At 32.8% G+C, this 24,382-nt stretch overlaps 3 long non-coding RNA genes across 4 annotated transcripts; 2 read left to right on the top strand and 1 right to left on the bottom strand.

The window, feature by feature from the left end:
- The first annotated feature begins 5 nt into the window (after positions 1 to 5).
- On the top strand, positions 6 to 21,314 carry LOC139906084 (uncharacterized). Of its 2 annotated transcripts, XR_011781335.1 has the most exons (4): positions 6 to 150; positions 345 to 1,082; positions 20,409 to 20,548; positions 20,611 to 21,314. It is a non-coding gene; the product is annotated as an uncharacterized lncRNA (long non-coding RNA). The 2 variants fall into 2 exon arrangements; XR_011781336.1 differs by lacking the exons at positions 20,409 to 20,548; positions 20,611 to 21,314 and adding an exon at positions 1,175 to 1,245 and having other exon boundaries at positions 13 to 150.
- Positions 12,213 to 13,277, bottom strand: LOC139905927 (uncharacterized). Its single transcript, XR_011781078.1, has 2 exons — positions 12,971 to 13,277; positions 12,213 to 12,907 (listed from the first exon to the last, which is right to left on the bottom strand). It is a non-coding gene; the product is annotated as an uncharacterized lncRNA (long non-coding RNA).
- Positions 21,315 to 23,608: 2,294 nt separating the features above from the next.
- On the top strand, positions 23,609 to 24,305 carry LOC139906083 (uncharacterized). Its single transcript, XR_011781334.1, has 3 exons — positions 23,609 to 23,728; positions 24,038 to 24,114; positions 24,203 to 24,305. It is a non-coding gene; the product is annotated as an uncharacterized lncRNA (long non-coding RNA).
- Positions 24,306 to 24,382: the final 77 nt, after the last annotated feature.

Genomic DNA, 24,382 nt, shown 5'->3' with positions numbered 1-24,382 from the left:
ATTTATTTATTTTGTGTGTTCACTGTAAAACTTTGTATGAATATTATGAACGATGAAGAAACTAGAGCATATTTTTTTTTCTTTCAGTCAGTAAAATGACTTATCTTCAAACGTATATATTCGAAATCCAACTGAAATGCAAGATTATAGGTAGATATTCATTATCCAATCAAATATAGTATATATACTAAAGGTTTGTCAGTTTTAAAGTTTATGTCAACTTTTTTTTTTTTTTTTTTTGAAAAGAAGTGCACTCTCCATTTATATAGTGCTTCTTGCATAGAGATATAATGTATAGGCCTATATAAAGGGGACATACATCTTATTTTCATAATATATCTTAGTAGGTATAGAAGAAAAAGAAGAAGACGAAAGAAGTATGAATAGTATTAATTTAAGGGTGCTAATTTTGGTAAGAATAGAAAAGCTTGCGAGGAGAAGAGAAACAATACTTATGGCATCATTGATTAAATAATATATATCTTCTACTATCAATCAAGAACGTTATCATTCCTGCCTTTATCATTCAATATTAATATAATATTAGATGGTGATAGTCGATAGAGAACTGAATAAAATGCCTAAAATAACGTCGCCTTCTGTCTGGATTTCTGAAAATGGAGGGCCAGGAATTTGGAAAATACTTACCGGATGAGAAATAGATGGTTTGTCGGATTTGTCGATATAAATGTGCCTTTAGTCCCCTGCCTAGAATTACACACCACTCATTATCATCATATCAAGAGCATGGATATTCATCTAAAAAATCAAGTTCATGATGAATACAGCATGTCAAACTTTAACTCTGACCTCACAAAGATGCTTATTGCATGTAATATAAACCTTATCCATTGCTAATCATCTATGTTCAAAAAATTTATGGAAAAATACACGAGTAAACCTATCCCTTCACGAGGAACCATCATTAAGTTAATGGAGGATGTTGGTACTGATGACATTTATAGAAATACATATAAAAATGTTTTGAGTCATCCACACCAAATGACGATCAAGTTATCAGTAAAAAGTATAAAATATTTACTAATTTCGAAATGGAACTCTGAATTTTGTACTATCTAACAGTAAGTATTCAATTTTTTTAAATCTAACCCTAAAATATAATTCTATTTTAGCCCAAATTATCAAAAGTTCTGATAAACAAATCATTAAATAGCAAAAACAACTGCTTAAATGGTCACAACAACGGGGGTAGTAGCTTTGGATGGTTCGCAACTAGTTTGTCTGAGACTTATAATTATTATTGTTAATATGCTATACAGAGGTGGGCAAGAAGTATTTACACTTTAAACTTCCATAATTTTATATATTCTTTATAAAGCAATTTTTTTTCAATAATAATTTCCAGCAGCTATTTATTTCTGAACTCGATCATAGTAAAGGTGGCCATGTTTTGCTTAATGGAGCGTTTTAGGGAGACGAAATTGTTATGGGGAGTCTTATTAATCTTCTTCCTCAGCTCAGGGCACAACTAGTAGTCACAGGGTTATTAGAAGGCCACTCGTCCAGCTTGCAGACACTGTCAAAATTATTTTTCAAGAATACAGTTCTTGGATAGGTGAGCTAGAGCAGAATCCTGACTCCAAATAAATTTGTTGTTTTGAGAGTATTGGGAGACCATCCAGGTCAATATAGATGTTTGAAGAAGCTCCACGTACTCGTCCGGGCTCAGCCTGGCCTTAGGCAGAAAGATGTAGGGTGGCATCAGCTTTCTGTCGTTGGTGAGTAGTTCAAAGACCTTGGTTGGATTCTTGGTTTTCATTACCGGAGGTACTGAAGACCTCGAACATGACAGACACCGATCGTTTCGTGGGTTGTAGGCACCATCAACATCGAAGTTGGACTCGTCAGATATTAATTTGAAGATGCCAGGATTTATCTTGCAGATACGATGCAATTTGATCCCTCTCTTCATCCTGACTTGCTTCATCTTCTTTGTAAGGAGATGTCGGCGTCCTCTGACGTAGGAGAAAATTGACCACTCGGCCCAAGGTTATCCTGGTCAAACTCTTCATGTTCACGTACACTGAAATAGATAAGGCTGTGTTTGTCATGATTATAGTTGATAATATTGTAGAGAAAAACGCGTGCAAGGAGGAGGGGGGGGAAAGACATATGATATCATTGTTTAAAATACTGATGTGATTATCATCTGCCTGCTTTATTATGATTTTTGAGGGTATAACGAATGTATTTATTAGCAAAATGTTTAATGAAGATACACTACATATAATTGACTTAGACGTTTTTTATCCGTTACAGTAGATTTGAAAACGTCACACTCCATGAAATTTTAATTCATTATGAACCTTATTCTCAGAATAACAGCTAATGAAACGACAAAGTAGATTATTTGAAATATATTTGAAGCTCAAAGTTTAAAAAAGAAGGCTTTAATTAAATATAATCTACATACTAAAAAATAAACCATTAGACATTTAAGTTAAATATACAAAATTAAACAATTAAAATCATTTAACTATTTATAAAAATAAATTATAAATACAGAATATTGAAATAATAGATTGATCCAGATAATTTTTTCTTGTTTTAACATTGGAATTCAGTTAAATATGTCATAACTTTAGGTTGGAATACACAAGCGAGATGTGGAGTTTAATCAAAAAGATAATCACCCCTCTTCTTCATGTGGAAGTTGCTATATACAATTGTGCAAAGGATAGATATATCTCTACCGATGAGATCTAACTAATTATTAATAATAAAGTAAATGTCAAAATCATAAAATTAGACAATAAATATACTAATAAAAAAATGTTATAAATAAATTCATCGCAAAGATTTAGAGCAAAAGCTAATTATGTAGTAATGTCCGGCGATATTACTCCCTATTAAGAGCATCAAAAAAGATTTTTCCCCGTTATTTAGGTATGCTTATATAACAACATACTATTATCATGATGGATATACACAATTGTTAATTATAATGCAACACCCAATGTAACTACCCTCGTTGTTGTGACCATTTAAACAGTTGTTTTTGCCTTTTATGAGTTTTATGAACACCATTTCTTGGAGCCCATCAACCATAACTAAGCCTTTAGTGATAAAAAAGTAATATTTATTGACTATGTAATATTGGAAAACCTAATTATCATACCCAAGTCTTAAAACAAAGTAAGTAGTCTCAGACAAACTAGTTGCAAACCATCGAAAGCTACGACCCCCGTTGTTGTGACCATTTAAGCAGTTGTTTTTGCCCTTTACTGAGTTGTGTATCATAATTCTTGATATGTTTAGCTAAAATAGAATCATATTTTATGGTTAGATTTAAAAAAAAATTGAATACTTACTGTGAGATAGTAAAAAATTCAGAGTTCCATTTCGATATTCGTAAATACTTTTTACTGATAACTTGATCATCATTTGGTGTGGATGACTCAAAACATTTTTATATGTATTTCTATATATGACATCAGTACCAACATCCTCCATTAATTTAATGATGGTTCCTCGGGAAGGGATATGTTTACCCTTGTATTTCTCCATAAATTTTTGAACGTAGATGATTAGCAATGGATAAGTTTATATTACATGCAATAAGCATCGTTGTGAGATCAAAGTTAAAGTCTGACTTGATGTATTCATCGTCAAATTGATTTTATAGATGAATATCCATACTCTTGTTATGAGATGAGGATAATGAGTGGCGTGTAATTCTAGACAGGGGACTAAAGGGTCATTTATATCGACAAATCCGAAAAACCATCTGTTTCTCATCTGGTAAGTATTTTCCAAATTCCTGGGCCTCCATTTTCATAAATCCAGACAGAAGGCGACGTCATTTTGGGGATTTTATTCAGTTCTCTATCGACTATCACCATCTCATATTATATTAATATTGAATAATAAAGGCGGGAATGATAACGTTCATGATTGATAGAAGAAGATGTATATTATTTAATCAATGATGCCCTAAGTAATTCTTCTTTTCTCCTCGCACGCTTTTCTATTCTTACCAAAATTATCACCCTTAGTCATGATATACCTCTTTAATCTGGTCAAAAAGATGGGAGTTCGTTTTTTAGACTTGACAGGACTGCATGGAGCATGCTTGATGCCCTGCCATCTTTTATCCGTTTCACAACATTGTACACCGTCTTCTTGTTGTACATTGTGAGGTGGAAAATACAAATCTTGAATCACTTTGCGTCGCTGCTCTTGGACCTTCATTTTAAAGACAGAGTACAATAAGGTTGAAGTAAATGTTATATATATTTGTTGTGGCTAGTTATAAACACCAGCAATCATTTTAAAAAAGCACGCCATAAAGATGAACTTCTAAAACTGTTCATCTTTAACAAAACTAATGTAATGTAACTGGTAATGTCATATAGTTAAATTAATGAGTGTTCTTTTGAAAAAAAAAATATTTTATATTCATTCATGAACATTTATATAAGCACAACACAGTATTGGTTCACTGTAAAATGTTTGCGATAAAAAGACTGCAGGTAAAATTATCGTGTACAATATCATTGTGAGACAAAATTGTTGTGGGTAATATCATCGTGAAGCAACATCACTGTAAGCAATATAATTGAGAGTAATGTTATTGAAAAACATTATTATCGTAGCAATTTCGTTGCAATTAATATTATATTCGGACGATACAATTATTGAATGATGAAGAAACTTGGCAAAAAATACCCAATTTAATATCCCTAACTCACAGGTGTACGGGAGAAGCACTGGGCTCCAAAGCAATTTAAAATCTGCCATCACTGTGTTTCTAAGTATTTATTACTAGTGTTTTGTCTGTCCTTATTTAGGATTCTTTAAGCATCAAACAACCCTTTTAATATCCAAAAATAAACCTCAGCCTTCATCTTGTACAGTTGAAGTATGGCGCCTCAAAGTAAGTTATACTCCACCGCCGCCGTATTTATAAGCATCAAGGACTCGTTAGATTATGCTTGAATATACTCAGGCCCACGGGTTGTGTAGATGAGCTCATGGGAGCGATTTATGTAAGATAAATTCTTCTAATACTCATGTTATACAAGACCCCAACTCAAGGTTAATCTCCGTCTTTTATGAGCATGCACGAAGGTTCAATCAGGTTTTGAACATTATAATTGAACCTACTTAGGAAAGAATGTTCAGTACTCAGGAGTAAAATAACAATGACAACAGCTAAGGAAAAGAAAATTCATTTTCAGATTACTAATTCCAAAAAATGGGCTAGCTAAAAAAATACATACAATTTATATCACTAACTATATATAGAGAGAGTGTACAACTTTTCATTAAATACGTGTGTTGACATAAATAGTGATGTAAATCGTGTGTATTTTTTAGCTGAACCATTTTTTAAGATTGACCTTCTGAAGAATGAATTTTCTTTTCCTCAGCTGTCTTTAGAATGTCAAGGAGTAATTAATGGACTATTTCTTGAAAGATTATGATCCAAAACGGTATGAGCTCTTCCATATTTTTTTGTGAGTCAGTCTTAGGTCACTAAAGAGATAAATTCGGAAGTTTGAGCTTATTTGATATTACTGTTTAAATGAGGATGAGAACCTGTCGAAACTTATCTAGGAACTTTTTCTGAAGAAACAGAAAAACTGAGTCAAGGAGACAAATATGCGGATTCCTCATGGCAAAAAGTTTTTCATGAATGTATGAGATAGATTTTCAAATAAAAATCGTTGTGGAATAAATACCCATGATCTAAGAAAATCAAAGAGTTTTCTTGGCAACATAAAAATACTAAAGATGATTTATAATGTCAACCGGAAAAGATGTGCACTCTCCAGTGGTTTTCAAACTTTTTACATTGTGTACAACCTAAGAAACTATCAAAAAGTGTCATATGAACATTATTTAAAGATTTAAAAGTTTGACAATTTTAATTTTAAATGTTTTTGTTGTGTCTTGACGAGGGAGAGACATAAACTTATTTATAGTTGGAGAGATCCAGGATGACCGAGAGACATGAGGAGAAGAAATCACGTGGAGGAATAATATAACCCTTATTTATAAGATCATGTGTATTCTTTATAACACAAAACCTACTCTAATTTATTTACAAAAAACACGACTATTTATACTATGTAAAATACAGTACTTTAATACATAAAAGAAAATACAAGAAGATAAGAACAAGGGGAAAGGAAATATGAAATACATTACAATTTGTATCCCACCTTCTCTATGATTAGAAATAAGGCAAAATAGTGTTCAAAACTGATTTTTCCCAAACTTAAAGAGGGACAAAATTAAAAGATATTAAAAGAACATAATAATCCTCGAACATTAAGTTACCTATCTTTTAGACTTAAAAAAAGAGTATTATGGATTTGAAGGATTTGTAAGAAATTATTTAATAATTTACTTTTTTTTAAATCCAACCTCTGTGGCTTTTTTATTTTTTCGTTCCAACTTACATCGAATCGTAATAACGAACAAAACGAGCATTCATTGAGATAATTCAATAAACAGAAAATTGTCGTAAAGGCATTCACATATATAAGCTTTAATGGTAAAGCCAATTACTCGATACAAGAAGTTAGTGGTGCACATATGTCAAATTAAAAATATAGATGGACAAAAACCAAAAAACTTTGAAAAAAAAATCAAAGATAAAACTGTATTAATTCAAAAATATTCTAATAAATCGACAAGTTTTGTCTTTAAAAATTTAAAAATGATACGTTTTATTATTTTAATTCATAATATGAATAATAGTCTATATTAAAAAAAACAAATATTATCCATATGTATGGCTGAATGTAAAAAACAGTCACAAAGTGCACTGAATATAGTGTTTCCTGATGTATAGCATATCTTCTCCCTAGATACGTTATGACTATTTCACAATTTATTCTTTTTGATAAAAACACAAATTAATAAGTTAATGCTCCATTTCCAAAAAAAAAGGAATACAATTTATTGTTGATCCCTCGTCGTTTGTATATTATAAATATTGAACATTTTATTATTTTTCCTATTTCTTCATAAAAACAATATCTACTCTTTTAATAAAATATAACTAAGCAATATTATAATATAGTATCGAATAAAATACTATGTACATTTTAACAATATGTAATTCATTTTAAAAATGGCGAAGAAGTAATGTGACTGTAATAGTCTGGGATTATATAACAGACAAATGACAGTTGGTATTATTGACATGTTTGACAAGTTACCAGATGATTTCGGGCAACGACGTGTGATAGATTGAATTAGAAAGGGTTCTTTTTAATGTGTAAGAAATTACAAGCAATGATTAAATTATAATTCCATAGTTTTGAAGAGGAATTGCCTAACTACCAACGGATTTTGGGACTTTTTTTGTTTGTGTTTCTTTTTGGGGGATAAGTTGCATGAAGGTAGAGACGTGTATATGCATGATTTTGCATAGTTTTCTACGATAATAGAAATGTACAAAGATTCATATGGACAGACATGTAACAGAGAAACAAAGAATATCGTGTATAATGTATATTGTTACGATTTGTTTGTTCCTTCTTCCTCTGTCTTTTACGACTCCTGACATTGTCAGGCATATAACATCAATACATTAAATTATACCACATTATGTAGGATCACTAATAAGAAGACTATCAAGTTGTATTCTTTATAGTAAAGAAGACTACGTACATGATATTAACAAAAGTAAAGTTATCCTCGATTTGTCTTTCTTTCTTTTTTTAAATACATGTCTACATATAATTATTTTAAATATTCCAAAAGTGAGATTGAATAAATATTTTAGAAATGAAATGAATAGTTAATTAAGTATATGATAAAAAACCATCCTTTATAACAAGACTAAACACGTCGTTAGTGAATACTATTTTATTTTATCACGCAAGCTTTCATCTAAATAGAAACATGAAAAAAAAAATCAAAATCTGCTGGTAACACTAACAAAAACATATGTTCTATAATTGTTGCCAGCTGTTGATGTTTCTCCTTATTATTTCGTAATCAGTGATTTTATCGTTGATTGGTTAATTAGAATTAACTATAGTTAAGCACTGAACAATTTCAAGCAATTATTGATAAATAATTCTATAATTAAGAAAAATTGGACATCCACCAACGGATTTTGGGCCTTCCCTCCCCTTGTTTCTATACAAATAAAAGGTTGCATGATACGATAAAGGTAACAACAGTTAGCAGTTGGGTAATTCCATATCAAATCAACGAGAATATGTCGTTCATTCCCTCTCAGATTGGGATGATTAATGGAACACAAGCTCAAATTCATGAGTAAGTTAAGTGGGCCAAATTTTTGAACATAATTCTGAGTCGTTTCTGAGATATAGATCCTCTTCTCATACCAAAATTTTCAACGTCACTTTAATGTCTTTTTATCGGATACTACTTCTTTTTGTATATTTTTGTATGCTAAAGAGCTAACCTCTTGAAATTTGTTACTTAACTATTTTGAAGTGTAAAGATTCCAAAAGTGAAGTCAAAATTAGAATATTTAAATTTCTTATGATCTCAATTTTGATTTTAAAAAAATCTGAAATAGACCAACAAGTACTCGATTAGCAATAAAAAAAAGGACCAACTCCTATGAATAGGAAACTTTGCCAACATGTTTTACCTAGATAGGGGTATCACTGTGCCAAAAATCGTTTTTATCATAGCTTCCAGAGTGGGATCTCAAAGTTAGGTTACTTTTCTCTGGAAATTTGGTCAATTTTACTGACTTTTTTATATTTTTAACTTATTTTAGGATTTATATAGACTGAAAAAAGAAGACTATCCTGTTTCTTGATGTGTAGAGCGATACCATCAACATCAACAAAAACAATGGAGATTATTTTTAATATGGAACCTTTACATCTTAGTATTACAAGACATGTGATGACAACAAGATTAAGAATTATGTATGATGTTCCAATCACATGAATTGCACAGTCAAGAACAAAAGGAGGAAAGACCCTTCTCCAACAAGATTTAGATAAAATACTTCATACACCCTTAGAAAAAATTAATTATAAATTGTCCTTCTTTTGGGGCTATGAAGGAAGGAACATCTGCAAATCCTTGATGTGTAAATGTGTTCACTGATGGATCAAAAATTGAACATATGTTTAGGTATGGCAGGTGTATTTCATGTGGGTACGAATCTATTATTGACGGCTATGGAAATTTAAACTGGTATAACACAGTTTTTCAGTGGGAGTTGGAAGGAATATTCAAGCAGTGTGAGCTCTTGTTGGGATGAAATGGAATTCAGGTTGTCCGGTGGTTTTTCATACTGATAGTATGGCTGCTATAGATTTTCTATCAATAATAAGAGGAACCATTACTAGACAGAAAGAAAGGATATTGGCAGAGATTGGCAGATTGAAAGGTTCTGCAAACATGTAATGGGTAAAGGCCCATAACAATAATACGGACAATGAATATGTGGATGAACTAGCTATAAGAGGATGTAAAATCACTGAAAAATCTACATTGGAAATCCCACTGGTCACGGTCAAAACTGAAATAAGAAAAAAAATTACTATGTACTTATTATAAGGTTCTATTTGGTGGCTTCTCTTTTAATTGTCCCTGACTCCATTTGCTGGCCCTTTGCCATGACTAGTAGGGAAAAAATTCCCTCAGCAGGAATATGAAAATCCACTTCGTAACATGTCAGGCTTAAACTTTTTTTACAATTTTTGTATTGACCTGCACAACTGTAGGAAAAGTAATACATCCTTTTTATAAATCCAAACGTGGCCTCCACATATCCTATTAGTTTGTGCTGGAACAAAGGTACTGTAACTACATCATGGGAGTTGTAGTCAGAAATAATGGTGAATGAGTCATGGCAAAGATTCCCATTTTTTTTTTTTTTTGTAATAAAAGACCCAGAGGTGTAGGTAGCGTCACCTGTGAGGAATGAAAACCAATGAAAACCTTGAGCAGCATCCTGTACTACAAAGCTGTGATTTTTTGGAAAAGTCTCCAATTACTACAAATTCACCTTCCATAATTTCAGATTTTTTTAAATTCAAAAAATAACTTTGTGCCTTAGCAATGAAGTTGTGTCTTGCCAGCTTTTCTGCTTTGTCATAAAATATTTCTACGAAATTTTGGATTGGAAGTACTCTGGCCCATCTGTTGATTTCTACTGTTGAAATAGTTCTTCATCAACACTATTTTCCTCAAAGTGGTCGAGCAATTTATCCTAGAGCAAGTCAGTTGTTCTGCAATTTTCACATTTACGAAAGAAACAACAAAGCAATGCAGGATTACAAACTATTGAAGCTATAATGTGACGGTAGGAGAGATATTCCGTTATCTCCAGCATTCTCAATCCCATGACCATAAGCTTTACATTTTGGTGAATAGTACAAACACATACACTGTGTGTCCCACTTGCACCAGCAAGAACGCATATATAAATTTCGAAAAACCCATACATGAATCGCGGTTACTATCCTTAAAATTACAAAATAATTCTCTCAAATTGTTCAAAATTAACCGTTTCAGTAATGTAGTTTTACCAACATGTTTCCGTACTACAACACAGTCTTTTTTCCCGGGTAATATCCTGCTTGATTCATCAGAAAGATTAAATTCAACTATTTTATTTACTACATCCATTGGCATTTCCTTTCCCTGCTTTGGGTTAGGATATGCTAACATACCTCTCTCGTTCAGAAATTTCTTTCCCTATAATGTCATTCCTTGTGATCAGCTAAAATACTGCATCATTACTCTCACGCCCATTGTTGCAGCGAATATTGTGAGTATCTGAGTCCGTTCGGTATTTGTTGAATTCATTTCTCCTTGAGTCCTTCAATCACTTGAGGAATCCAATTTTCCTGAGATCATGTAGTACTTGGGGTATCTATCACACTACGACAGAGAATTAAGTCTAGTCTCTTTTTACAGATTCCTTTACTCTGTTCCGTTTTGAGATTGCATAGTTTTTAGATCTGTCAGCCTTTCGTAGATCTACTGGAGTTTTTCCAAGTACAGACAATGAACAGTTTAAATTTTCCATTTCAGTACTGTTCTCAAACACTTCGTCGCCTGTAGAAGAAGTATTAGGTAAGCTAATAATTTTCAGCTTCGTTATTATTTTTAGTTGGAAATTTTTTTTTCTATATTTAGAGCAAAGCCGGTTTCCAGGGTTTATTAACAAAGGAAATTGTCTCAACAGAGGTTCTGAGGCTTTTAGAAGATCTTGATCTAAACAATATTTTCTAAAATATCTTCTTTTTTGCCAAAACCAAAAACAAACTAACGACGCAAGTAAGCAATTTAATTCGATTTTATTTAAAAAAATTATTCACTTTATATCAATCTCTATAATACTGTACTTTATTACTAATTTTCAAAGACGAATGAGTCTATTCCTCATGAAAGAAAGATGTAAATACATATCAACAAGAAAATACTAGTACTCTATTATTTTCAATCCATGTGTTCCAATAAATTATAAAATTCATGTTATATATATGCAACCGGAGCATGATCAAACAGGATAAGACAAGGAAAAACCACTCAAATCCGTGTATATATTACAATAATACAAGTTGGAAAAATTGCAGTAGACTCATATGTATTACAAAACTTGTAAAGATTAGTATATTTATTCATTGTTTTTAGTAATTAAGACAGAATTTACTATTATGGCGATTATGACCTTTTCCAGTTATAGACCTGAATGAAGGTGATTCCATCGCGATTTCACTCTAAATTTTTGCACACATATAGAATATGTGTAGGCTAAACTTCTTACAAAAAATTGGGGAAATCAATTTTGAAACATGGCTGGGGCCTAATTTATTATATTTTGTAATAATGTTTTCATAATATTTTTTGCACAAATGCTATTTTTTTATAAAATATTAATTAAAGCTCGTACTCTTAATAATATTTTAATAAAAACAATTAAATCGGCTCATTCTAAATGGAGTAATAGCTAAAGTTGATAATATTGTAGAGAAAAACGCGTGAAGGGGGAAAAATACATTTGGTATCATTGTTTAAAATACTGATGTGATTATCATCTGCCTGCTTATTATGATTTTTGAGGGTAAAACGAAAGTATTTATTAGCAAAATGTCTAATGAAGATATACTACGTATAATTGACTTAGACTTTTTTTATCCGTTACAGTAGATTTTATAACGTCACACCCCATGAAATTGTAATTCATTATGAACCTTATTCTCAGAATAATAGCTAATGAAACGACAAAGTAGAGTATCTCGAAATATATTTGAAGTTCCAAGTTTAAAAAGAAGGCTTTAATTAAATATAATCTACACAATAAAAAAATATACCATCGTACATTTATGTTAAATATACAAAATCAAACAATTGGAATCATATAACTAATAACCATAAATTATATATACAGAATATTGAAATAATAGATTGATCCAAATAATATTTTCTCGTTCTGACACCGGAATCCAGTTAAATATGTCATAACTTTAGGTTGCAAAACACAAGCGAGACGTGGAGTTTAATCAAAAAGATAATCATCCCTCTTCTTCATGTGGAAGTTGCTATTGTGCACAGGATAAAAATATCTCTACCGATGAGATCTAACTAATTATTAATAATAAAGTAAATGTCAAGATCATAAAATTAGACAATAAATATACTAATAAAAAAATGTTAGAAATAAATTCATCTTAAAGATTTAGAGCAAAAGCTAATTATGTAGTAAGGTCCGGCGATATTACTCCTTATTAAGGACATCAAAAAGATATTTTCCCCGTTATTTATGCTTATATAATAACATACTATTAGTATGAAGGATATTCACAATTGCTAATTATAATGTAACCCAATGTAACTACCCCTGTTGTTGTGACCATTTAAGCAGTTGTTTTTGCCTTTTATGAGTTTTCTGAACACCATTTCTTTTTAGCCTATAAACCATAGCCTTAAGTTATAAAAAAAGTAATATTTAATGACTATGTAATATTGGAAAACCTAATTATCATACCCAAGTCTTTAAGTGAAGAAACTAGTCTCAGACAAACTAGTTGCGAACCATCCAAAGCTACTACCCCCGTTGTTGTGACCATTTAAGCAGTTGTTTTTGCTATTTAATGATTTGTTTATCAGAATTTTTGATAATTTGGGATAAAATAGAATTAGATTTTAGGGTTAGATTTAAAAAAATTGAATACTTACTGTTAGATAGTACAAAATTCAGAGTTCCATTTCGAAATTAGTAAATATTTTATACTTTTTACTGATAACTTGATCGTCATTTGGTGTGGATGACTCAAAACATTTTTATATGTATTTCTATTATTAATTTGAATTTTTAGATGAATATCCATGCTCTTGATATGAGGATAATGAGTGGCGTGTAATTCTAGACAGGGGACTAAAGGCACATTTATATCGACAAATCTGACAAACCATCTGTTTCTCATTCGGTAAGTATTTTCCAAAATCCTGGGCTTCCATTTTCAGAAATCCAGACAGAAGGGGACGTTATTTTAGGCATTTTATTCAGTTTTCTATCGACTATCACCATGTAATATTATATTAACACTGAATAATAAAGGTGGGAATGATAACGTTCTTGATTGATAGAAGAAGATGTATATTATTTAATCGATGATGCCATAAGTATTTCTCCTCTTCTCCTCGAACGCTTTTCTATTCTTACCAAAATTATCACCCTTAGTAATTGCATACTCAAGTACGAAGGTCTTTCGAAGGGGGGGGGGGCAAACTTTAAGGGACTCCCAAACGGACCCTCGCGGCTCCACAAGTCTAAAATTTTAGTCATATTGTTTCTTTGTTGGGATGAACATCCTGACCGAAATTTATCAAAATCGTTGATGGTGACGACAGAAGGGTGTTTACACTTGATATGGTGTATTGAATTTAAGCTTGTGTGCCAAAAATCATCCAAATTTGAGGGGATCGGTTGAAATTTTTCACTTATTTTCGATGATTTGACATGGAATGACCCAGTTAGCCAATTTTTGCCAATTATGGAATTATTATTAAATAATTATCGGGAAATTTTCACAGCTTAACAAGAGCTTATTCAAATTCAACTAATCAACGTTGAAATCACTGATATAGGGGGAAAAGAGAAAAATTGACCGCTGACAACGAAATATCGTTTGATTTTTTATGTTACTGATATAGCACCGTGTAAATAATGAAATGCGGCAAATTTTAATTTGTTTGCAATTTTAACAGAAACTGGCTCAAAGGAATCATTTGAAGAGTCTTATGAATAATACTTTTTATTATTTCACAAAAATTTAACATAATAATCAATTGATATGAATTGTTTTTCCTCCATTTTTTTATTATAAGAAGAGAATATTCATCTGGAAAAATAGTTATAAAATATAACTATATTAATTAAGCAAAGTTTGTCTGTGGATGAGCGTTTATAACTAATGCTCAGTTTGTTATTTGAAAAAAGGAAAGTGAAGAGGGGTACTAGTGTCGAGTTGGTTAAAAAAAAATTAAAAACTGCAGTTCTATTAGTCTGGTTGGTCTAGCTTAAGCTCAGTGCGTTATATTAAAAGAGGAAAATAAAAGGAGAGTACATATCTATATAAATAATGTAAAGTTTGTCTGTCTATTGTCGATGCCTAATAGCTCCGAGCAATGCCGGATACTATCGCTAATATATATATGTATAAATATTTTAATAATAATTTTTCCCTTAGCTATAAATCTACTAAAACCCACTAAATGAAAACTACACAATAAATATTATACGTACATATATTAATGAATCAGAATCGATATAAAGGACACAGTATTTAAACTACAATATATGAAACATTCCTCATAAAAAAAAATATCATTTTGCCTTATCAAACTTGTTGTCGGCGAAAAATAGGTCAAAATCTATTTAATAAAAGTTTTAAAGCAATTTTGATCAAGTATAAACGTTCAAAAGAATTCAAAAACTTCTAACAATATAATCAAATCCTTTTATAGAACAAGCTCTTATAATATATACTTGAAAAAGTATGAACGAAAATAGTATTTATATGAAATTATATATTGCGGTAAGATAAGGAACATCAAAAGGGCACAAAATTGGGCCCGAGGGGGGCAGATAATTTCCATCTCTATACAGGGTACCTGGACAAAATCTGCCGCTTCAAAAAAGCAACCACTACAAGCTTATTGTATAATAATTATTGATAAAATAAAAACAAATATCTTTATAAGGATATAGAGCAGCTATCTATTCAATGTAGCCGCCGTCTGCGGCCAAAACCCGCTCAATGCGGCTACGAAACCGAGAACAGGCATTTTGGATCTGCACTACTTCTATCTCACTGAATATCTCCTTGATGCAGGTGATGAGAGACTGCTTGGTGTTATGGGAGGAGCGGTTGGGTATGTTCTCCACGTAGGACCAGAAAAAGTAGTCCAACGGGTTCAAATCGGGTGATGAGGGAGGCCAAAAGGAGAAGGAACGCAAAAGCATTGCTTTTCAGCCATTCTTGTGTCCGCTTAGATTTGTGGGCCGGAGCCGAGTACTGCTGCTACATCCACGGCCTGTCACTGACAACAAACTTGATCCATGACATGACCCTCACTTGACACGACCCCAAAGACCATGACATCGGCCGGAAACTTGGTCTTCATGACCCTGGGAACGTCTCTGTTGTTCACGGCAATCCAGCGATGTTTGAAAAAGTTGTGGGTTTGATACAGAACAAAAATTTTCTCATCATAGAAGAACCAGAGCATGTTCGGTGACTTTGGGTTCTTCAAGATATTCAGTAGCCTGAAGCTTTTGAGCAGCCATAACTCAGTTGGGCTGTCTGACGCCTGTAGGACTTGCACCTTAAGTCCTCCTTCACACAAGTCCTGACGGTCCACTTGGCCACGCCCAGGTCCCTTACCATGGCCCTTATGGAACGCTGGGGGTCCTCGTCTATGTTGTCCCTGACCTTGTTGATGAAGGTGACGTCCCGGACAATCCTGGTGGTCTTCTCCTCCTCCTTCTTCCTGTCAACAACGTCCATTGGGTCTACTGACTCCTCCAGCTACTTCCTGAGACTTCTGACCGTTCTAACTGGCATTGACAGAAGGCCAAAGATGTCAGCATTGCTTAATTTCATGTGATCACTGAGCATAATCTGAATAGCACCGCACCTACGATCTCTCTCATTGAACATAATGACTTTTCTTGGGCACTTAAAATGATGCTATCGCTACAAGTGGAACAATAACAAAAGCCTATGATCCGGGAAAAATTTTAACACCAAAAACATACGGATCAGACATCAGCTGATGGAGTAATGTTGTCTTTAAAATGCGGCAGATTTTTGTCCACGCACTCTTAATGTTGTAAATATGAAAGGGGGGCAAATGCGAATCTATATCTAAATTTTTGTTCATATTTCTCTTGTTTTTACTTTTGAGAAACGCCTGGAGATTGGCCCGTATATACCTGATTACTTCCATAATTTGGCCCCTCTGTCTTAGTATCTAATTCAGGGGCATAGATAAGTCTTTTACGCTTAGAAGAACTATTCTGGAAATATGTAGGTATATAGTTTTATAAATTCAATTAATCTAGGGGGACGAATGGGAGTAATACAGGATTGTTTAGGTGAATCCAGACCACCTTTAACTTCATCCTGAGCAGTAAAGGTAGCAATTAGAGGTTTGAACTTTTATTTACAAGTTCTAATAATGCAAAAGATAAAAATCATTAAATGTGTTAGCCATCTTCGACAATTATTCGCTTGACACGATACCTAAAAGATTTGCCGGTCTTGATCTTGTCTACTGTGAGACTTATTACAGTCCTTGATGATGGAAGCCTTCAAGGAGTATATCGAAGGAGTTAGAGGGCCAGGTCAGGGGTCCAAAAATAGTATCTTCTCTTCTTTCATAACGTTTTGGGTCTTACGAGCCTTGCAAGAGGGGACCATGTCTGGTTGAAATAGGAATTCCACACCATTGGCATCAGCTTTCATCCAAGATATCACTACTCAGACAGGAGTTCACAGTACCTGTAAGTACCCACCCTCTCCTTTGGTTCATATAAGATTGGAGGAATGGCAATGCAGTTGCTCCCGATGACTCCTAGGGGCATGATGCTGGCCAAAAACTTGGTTTTAAGGACGTGGGAGACATTAGCTCTCTCTGTGATCAATCATCTGTCGTTCTGGATGTTGTGAATCTGAAGTATTTCCATTTTTTCTCAGCCGAAAAAAAAAACATGATTCGCTTGTTATGGGATTTCAAATCGTTCAGTAATTTTCTTCTGTAGGCAGCCTGCTTGTCATTCATTTTTACTGTAAAGATATATGTCTTTTGTAGAGACTTCATCCTCGGGTCAGTGTTTATGGCCCTTGAGACTATTGCACGGATTAGTTGACGCTTTTTTGGAAAGGGGGTCAATCGAAGTGACAGGAGATATCTTCAAGGACCGTTTCAGGCCTACAAGGAATCGGGAGTGCGTTTTTTATAAATCTAAGCCTAGTGGGCTTTTTTCTCATATGTTCCTTTCTCCTTTAAGTGGTTGTAGACTCTTTGGATACCTGAGGATATTTTTGATTTTTGGTAAGCTGGGCTTTGTCCCTCGCAAGTAAATTAGATGATGGTGTTCCTCCGGATCTACTCCATCGTACATACTTGTTTTGAATTAAAAGTTGTGCAAATAACTTAAAGCTAACACTTAACCTCTCAATTTAAAATTGAAATAACCGAGTTAAATGCTTTCCTTATTGTTCAGGATATAGTAAAGATGGTCTGGATTTACTTGAACGACCCTCTATAAATCTGAAAGGACATGCCAACTGTTTTTGTTAGAGCACAAGAAGAAGGGGGAGCGAGACGTATGGTATACCTGAATTAAGACCTTTGCTAATATAAAATGTATGTTTTATTACTTTTAGGTGCAGAAAATGAATTACTTCTATAAAGAGGAAAACCTTCTATATTTAAGATCGCATTAGTGCAAGGAAAGTATTGTAAGTATATTATAAATTTATTTATACTTATTTTATTATGTATTTAGACCAAAATGACACTTGAACATGATCCATCCGCGCACTTCAAGCATTTGGGCGTCTCCAGGACCACCGTCTACGCTGTCTGCATGTCAGAAACGTTGGAAAGGAAGAAAGGCTCTATCAAAAATGCCAAACTGGGCCTATAAGAGTTATAAAAAACAGTCCAGACCAATCCCCTGAAGTCCATGACGGCCCATGCAAGAGATCTCGGGATTTCACTCTAGGTTGTAAAGATAGTTATAAAAAAAGTGAGTGGAAATACCCTTGTGAGGGTGGAGAGACCACTTTTGACACCAACAATGAAAGAAACCAATCTGCTCCGTTGCAAGACTCTTTTGAACTCTTTTTTGACAATTTTATCACCCTGCGACCCTGATGCCAACTCCCACGACTATACCTTTTGGGTGCATATCGAGAGGAAGGGCTGCTGTGTGCGTCATATAAACACAAAGGCCCTCAAAGCTACTGGTAGCCAGCACTGGGATGCCATGACAGACCTCTAAATCCACAGCGGTACCAGACTTTTTGCCGCCTGGAAGCCATCATTACCACTAAGGGCAGCTACATTAATAAATGAAAGTTTCCAGACAATTATATCTATTTATAACATTAATTTAGCTCAAATTCTATAGTTTTTTTAAGTTCTATTAATACTATCTTGTTGAATTTTGAAATTCAAAGTCTTCAGATTTTAATGTACCACTCGGTATATGGGGGGATTTTTGTAGAAAAAAAAATGTTTAGCGATAAAAATAGAAAAACGATTTTTTCACTTGCTCTTTTACCGTAAACATTATTGCCGAAAGCCAATTTGCTTAACAGAAAAAAATATAATATATATCTTGATTGTGATTCATACTACAATACAATTGGCCAAATACATATTTGCTGTAGTACATTTCGCCGAAGGACAATTTGCCCTACATACATTTCGCCGACAGACAATTTGCCGAATAGACTTTTCGCTGAATGTCTATTTTGGAGAATTGGGCAAAAAGTATATTAAATTTATTGATATATACGATTCCATTTGTTAATTCCATTTAAAATGATATTATGATAAATAAGTGTTGTTGATATACAATATATGTCATATAGGTACATTTTGCAGATTAATATTTTATAGTAATTATATAGATTAATGATCCTTTTATAAACACAACACAGTAGTATGTGTTAAGAATGTAGGTCGAATCTACTGCCATTGCATTTCTAAGTACCAAGAATCCCTTCTAATATACTATAATACATACCGACCCACAAGTTGTGTAGATGAGCTGGTGTGACCCACGACAGGTTAAATTCTTCTGCTCCCGCTTTCCTGAGCCTCAAGGAAACCTCCTAGTATCCCTAAGGTTCTACATGTGAATTGTTGGTATAAAAGACCGTTTAAACTCTACTATCGACACATTTCGAAGCACCAATGACCCCTTCTAATATGTTATAATACATTTCGGCCATCAGGTTTTACAGAAAAGTTCTGGGCATAAAGGCATTTTAAACTCTACCACTACCGCGTTTATAGGCACCAAGGACCTCTTCAAATATGCTATGATACACCCCGGCCCTCCATCGTGCACAATCCATCCCTTAAAATCGGATATGTATGATACTTCATAACTCCAATAAATGCTAACAAATACAAGTATAATAAACCTATACCTATAATTAAGGGTGATAATTTTGGTAAGAATAGAAAAGCGTGCGAGGAGAAAAGAAGAATTACTTATGGCATCATTGATTAAATAATATACATCTTCTTCTATCAATCAAGCACGTTATCATTCCCGCCTTTATTATTCAATATTAATATAATATTAGATGGTGATAGTCGATAGAGAACTGAATAAAATGCATAAAATAACTTCGCCTTCTGCCTGGATTTCTGAAAATGGAGGCCCAGGAATTTGGAAAATACTTACCAGATGAGAAACAGATGGTTTGTTGGATTTGTCGATATAAATGGGCCTTTAGTCCCCTGTCTAGAATTACACGCCACTCATTATCCTCATCTCATATCAAGAGCATGGATATTCATCTAAAAAATCAAGTTAATGATGAATACATCAAGTCAAACTTTAACTCTGATCTCACAACGATGCTTATTGCATGTAATATAACCTTATCCATTGCTAATCATCTACATTTAAAACATTTATGGAGAAATACACGGGCAAACCTATCCCTTCCCGAGGAACTATCATTAAATTAATGGAGGATGTTGGTACTGATGACATTTATAGAAATACACATAAAAATGTTTTGAGTCCTCCACACCAAATGACGATCAAGTTATCAGTAAAAAGTATAAAATATTTACTAATTTCGAAATGGAACTCTGAATTTTGTACTATCTAACATTAAGTATTCCATTTTTTTTAAATCTAACCCTAAAATATGATTCTATTTTAGCTAAACATATCAAGAATTATGATACACAACTCAGTAAAGGGCAAAAACAACTGCTTAAATGGTTACAACAACGGGGGTAGTAGCTTTGGATGGTTCGCAACTAGTTTGTCTGATACTAATTTCCTTACTGAAAGACTTGGGTATGACCATGAGGTTTTCCAATATTACATAGTCAATAAATATTACTTTTTTATCACTGAAGGCTTAGCCATGGTTGATAGGCTCTAAGAAATGTTGTTCAGAAAACCCTTAAAAGGCAAAAACAACTGATTAAATGGTCACAACAACGGGGGTAGTTACATTGGATGTAGCATTATAATTAGCAATTGTGAATATCCTTCATGATATTAGTATGTTGTTATATAAGCATAAACAACGGGGAAAAAATATTTTTTGATGCTCTTAATAAGGACTAATATCGCCGGACATTACTACATAATTAGCTTTTGCTCTAAATCTTTAAGATGGATTTATCTGTTACATTTTTTTTATTAGTATATTTATTGTCTAATTTTATAATTTTGACATTTACTTTATTATTCATAATTAGTTAGATTTAATCGGTAGAGATATATCTATCCTGTGCTCAATTGTATATAGCAACTTCCACATGAAGAAGAGGGGCGATTTTCTTTTTTGATTAAACTCCACATCTCGCTTGTGTTTTGCAACCTAAAGTTATGGCATATTTAACTGGATTCCGGTGTCAGAACAAGAAAATATTATTTTGATCAATCTATTACTTCAATATTCTGTATATATAATTTATTGTTATTAGTTATATGATTCCAATTGTTTAATTTTGTATATAATGTATGATGGTTTATTTTTTAGTATGTAGATTATATTTAATTAAAGCCTTCTTTTTTAAACTTGGAACTTCAAATATATTTCGAAATACTCTTACTTTGTCGTTTCATTAGCTATTATTCCGAGAATAAGGTTCATAATGAATTACAATTTATGGAGTGTGACGTTATAAAATCTACTGTAACGGAGAAAAAACGTCGAAGTCAATTATACGTGGTATATCTTCATTAAACATTTTGCTAATAAATACTTGCGTTATACCCTCAAAAATCATAATAAAGCAGGCAGATGACAATCACATCACTATTTTAAACAATGATACCATATGTATTTTTTTTCCCCCTTCTCCTTACACGCGTTTTTCTCTACAATATTATCAACTATACCTATAATATTTCTAGGTACGTATAAATTTCTCGTCACATAAAAATAAAAAACAAAAGTACTTGCATAGAAGTAGATGGTGCACAACCCGTGGGTAGGAAATGTGTCATAGCATATTAGAAGGGATCCTTGGTGCTTAGAAACTCGACGGCGATAGAGTTTAAACTACATTAGTCTCCTGCACTTCACATGTAAAACTTGAGCACCAGTGTGTATTTTCGGATATTAAAAGGGGTTCTGGAGGCTCAGGAAATCAGCCCCCGAAGAATTTAACATACCTCGAGCCCAGAAGCTCTACTATACAACCCGTGGGACTTGGTGTATTCTAGCATATTCTAAGGGGGTCTATGATGCTTAGAAACGTGGCAACGGTGGAGTTTAAAATGTTTCGAGGCCCAGTACAACCTGAAAGCCGGGGAGTATTTTGGGATATTAAAATGGTTGTTTGATGCTTAGATAATCCGCCAATATAGAATTTGATCTACTTTGGGGTCCAAACAGAACCACAGGTTGTTCAGGGTGTGTTATAGCATACTATAAAAAGAAACAAAACAGCCGTAGAGCTTAAACTGCTTTGGACCAGCGTTCCACTGTAGAACCTGTGAGCTGGGGATATTAAATGGGTCATTTCATGGCAATTTTCTTAATTATTAAATAATTTTATCGTCCGAATATAATATAGATTGCAACAAAATTTCACACGATAATAATATCTTGCAACCAAATTACTCATAATCATATTTTTTACTTCATGATTATATTACCCACAACAATTCTGTCTCACAATGATTATGTACACAATATTTTTACAAAAATGTTTTGGGCAAAAAGTATGCTCACGATACAAGACTACACCAATGATAAGCACATCTTGATAATTATAGAGTCAGATATGACCCCGGGATAGAGGAATGTCGATAAGTACGTGTCAGGTACGTAGGAGCTCCAACAGATTTGACCCAAACGAGTGATCCATTTACATTATCCATTGAGTTTCGATCATTCACGGTTTTTGTTAAAACGGTATTAATAACGGTTGAAGGATTCTCATAATGAAATAAATTCATTATTAATTAATTAATCAACACTAAATCATTGCAATTCGTGCCATATAATAAACATTTTATCTTTTAAAATCGCTGTAACATCAATGGATATCATAATTACATAGTATTGCAGCATGAATCATCATCAAATATATTTATCATTTTTTTCGTCAAATTGATCAACCAGTAAAGTGTCCATTTGGAAATGTGTCCATTCTACAAAAGAGTATTTGGCAAAGTGGCATTGGCAATGAGGTTTTCGGGAGAGTTTCTGCACTCGCAAAATAATATAATAGGCACTTGATATTAAGTTAAAAAGGGTCTTCATTTAGTCATACTTAGAGTTAGGGAGTTTGTAATTAAAAAACTACATAGAAAGAAGAATTCTCGCATATCTTCGATGTAAATTGTTTAAAAAATCAATAATAAAATGTATATAAATATCATTAAAATATTTCCCCTACATTAATAATATTTTAAATGTTGAAGTTTCTGTTAAGTAAACTGTTCATTTTATCCCACCAAAATTATATAACACTCAGGCACATGATATCAACAAAATGTCACTAAATCAATAGAAGTTTATTAATTAAGATACATCTTACACTTATCGACATCAAACACATATCAATATTCAGTACTACTTTGATATATATGAAAAATTTTAGTCTCTTTGTCGAATCTACTGCTTTCATAAATAATGTGCATCCAGAGTGATCAGGCTTATTGAGTACTTTTATAGTTGTTAGTGTATTGAATACGAATTGTATATTTAGAGAGTCATTCACATCTCTGGATTCAATACTGTAGCAAGGTTTTTGTCAACACGTTGTCATTATGAAGATTAAAAAAAAAAATTGTGAAAAAAGACGCAATTCAGTTTATGATAGAATAAGTAATAACAAACTGTTTAAATTTTAAATATTAATTTTTTTGGAAAAAATTTTAAAAAAGCCATTCCAAAAATATTAAAATTATTAAATTTTCTAGTAAAAAGAAAAAAATTCTTCAATTGGGGGGGAGGAGGAGACTACAGTCCTTCCAGCCTACACCCTGGGGACGCCCTGAGTATGGATATCGGTAGGACTAAAAAAACTGATTTTCCATTTATTTATTCATTAAGGATTAAGGTTTCATAAGTGTTGGTTTTATAATGAAATTTTACACATTGATTAATCTTGGCTAACTATTTTTTCAACATTGATCTTTTCTTGAACATTTCTTTAAAATCATAAAACTACTACTATTAAGGGCATTATCTATCACAAAGATGCTATAACATATTGTTATTATATCCATATTAACAAATATATTTTAATATTTTGTCCAATATGAATTTTTGATACATCAATAATATGAATACTGACTACATTTTATTTTTAAATGAAGCATCCAACAGGCAACAGGCCATGATGATCAGAAACACTCTTGAGGATCATCAAGTGGTAAGGTCTCTCTGAATGAAGGTATAGTAACTTATTTCCCGGCCTTCTTCTCTGTAAGAGAGAAGGTGAAAAAATAGAGATGTACAGTGAATTTGGTTTAACAATTTAGGAGTATGAAAAAGAGAGGCATCATAAAAACACCAAAGTGGCTAATGCAGTAAAACTATTTTGAATCGTCAATAAAATTTATGTGTCGGATAAGAAATCCAAATATCTTCTATGAGAGAGACCCTAAGTCTAGAGTTAATTTGTAGTATGGCTTATGAGCCTTGAGTCAAAGTATCTCTAC

Source organism: Lepeophtheirus salmonis, chromosome 7 (genome assembly GCF_016086655.4).
Source record: "Lepeophtheirus salmonis chromosome 7, UVic_Lsal_1.4, whole genome shotgun sequence".
Lineage (NCBI taxonomy): Eukaryota > Metazoa > Arthropoda > Copepoda > Siphonostomatoida > Caligidae > Lepeophtheirus > Lepeophtheirus salmonis.
The sequence above is the reverse complement of the archived record's forward strand: the minus strand, read 5'-3'. Positions and strand labels throughout refer to the sequence as shown.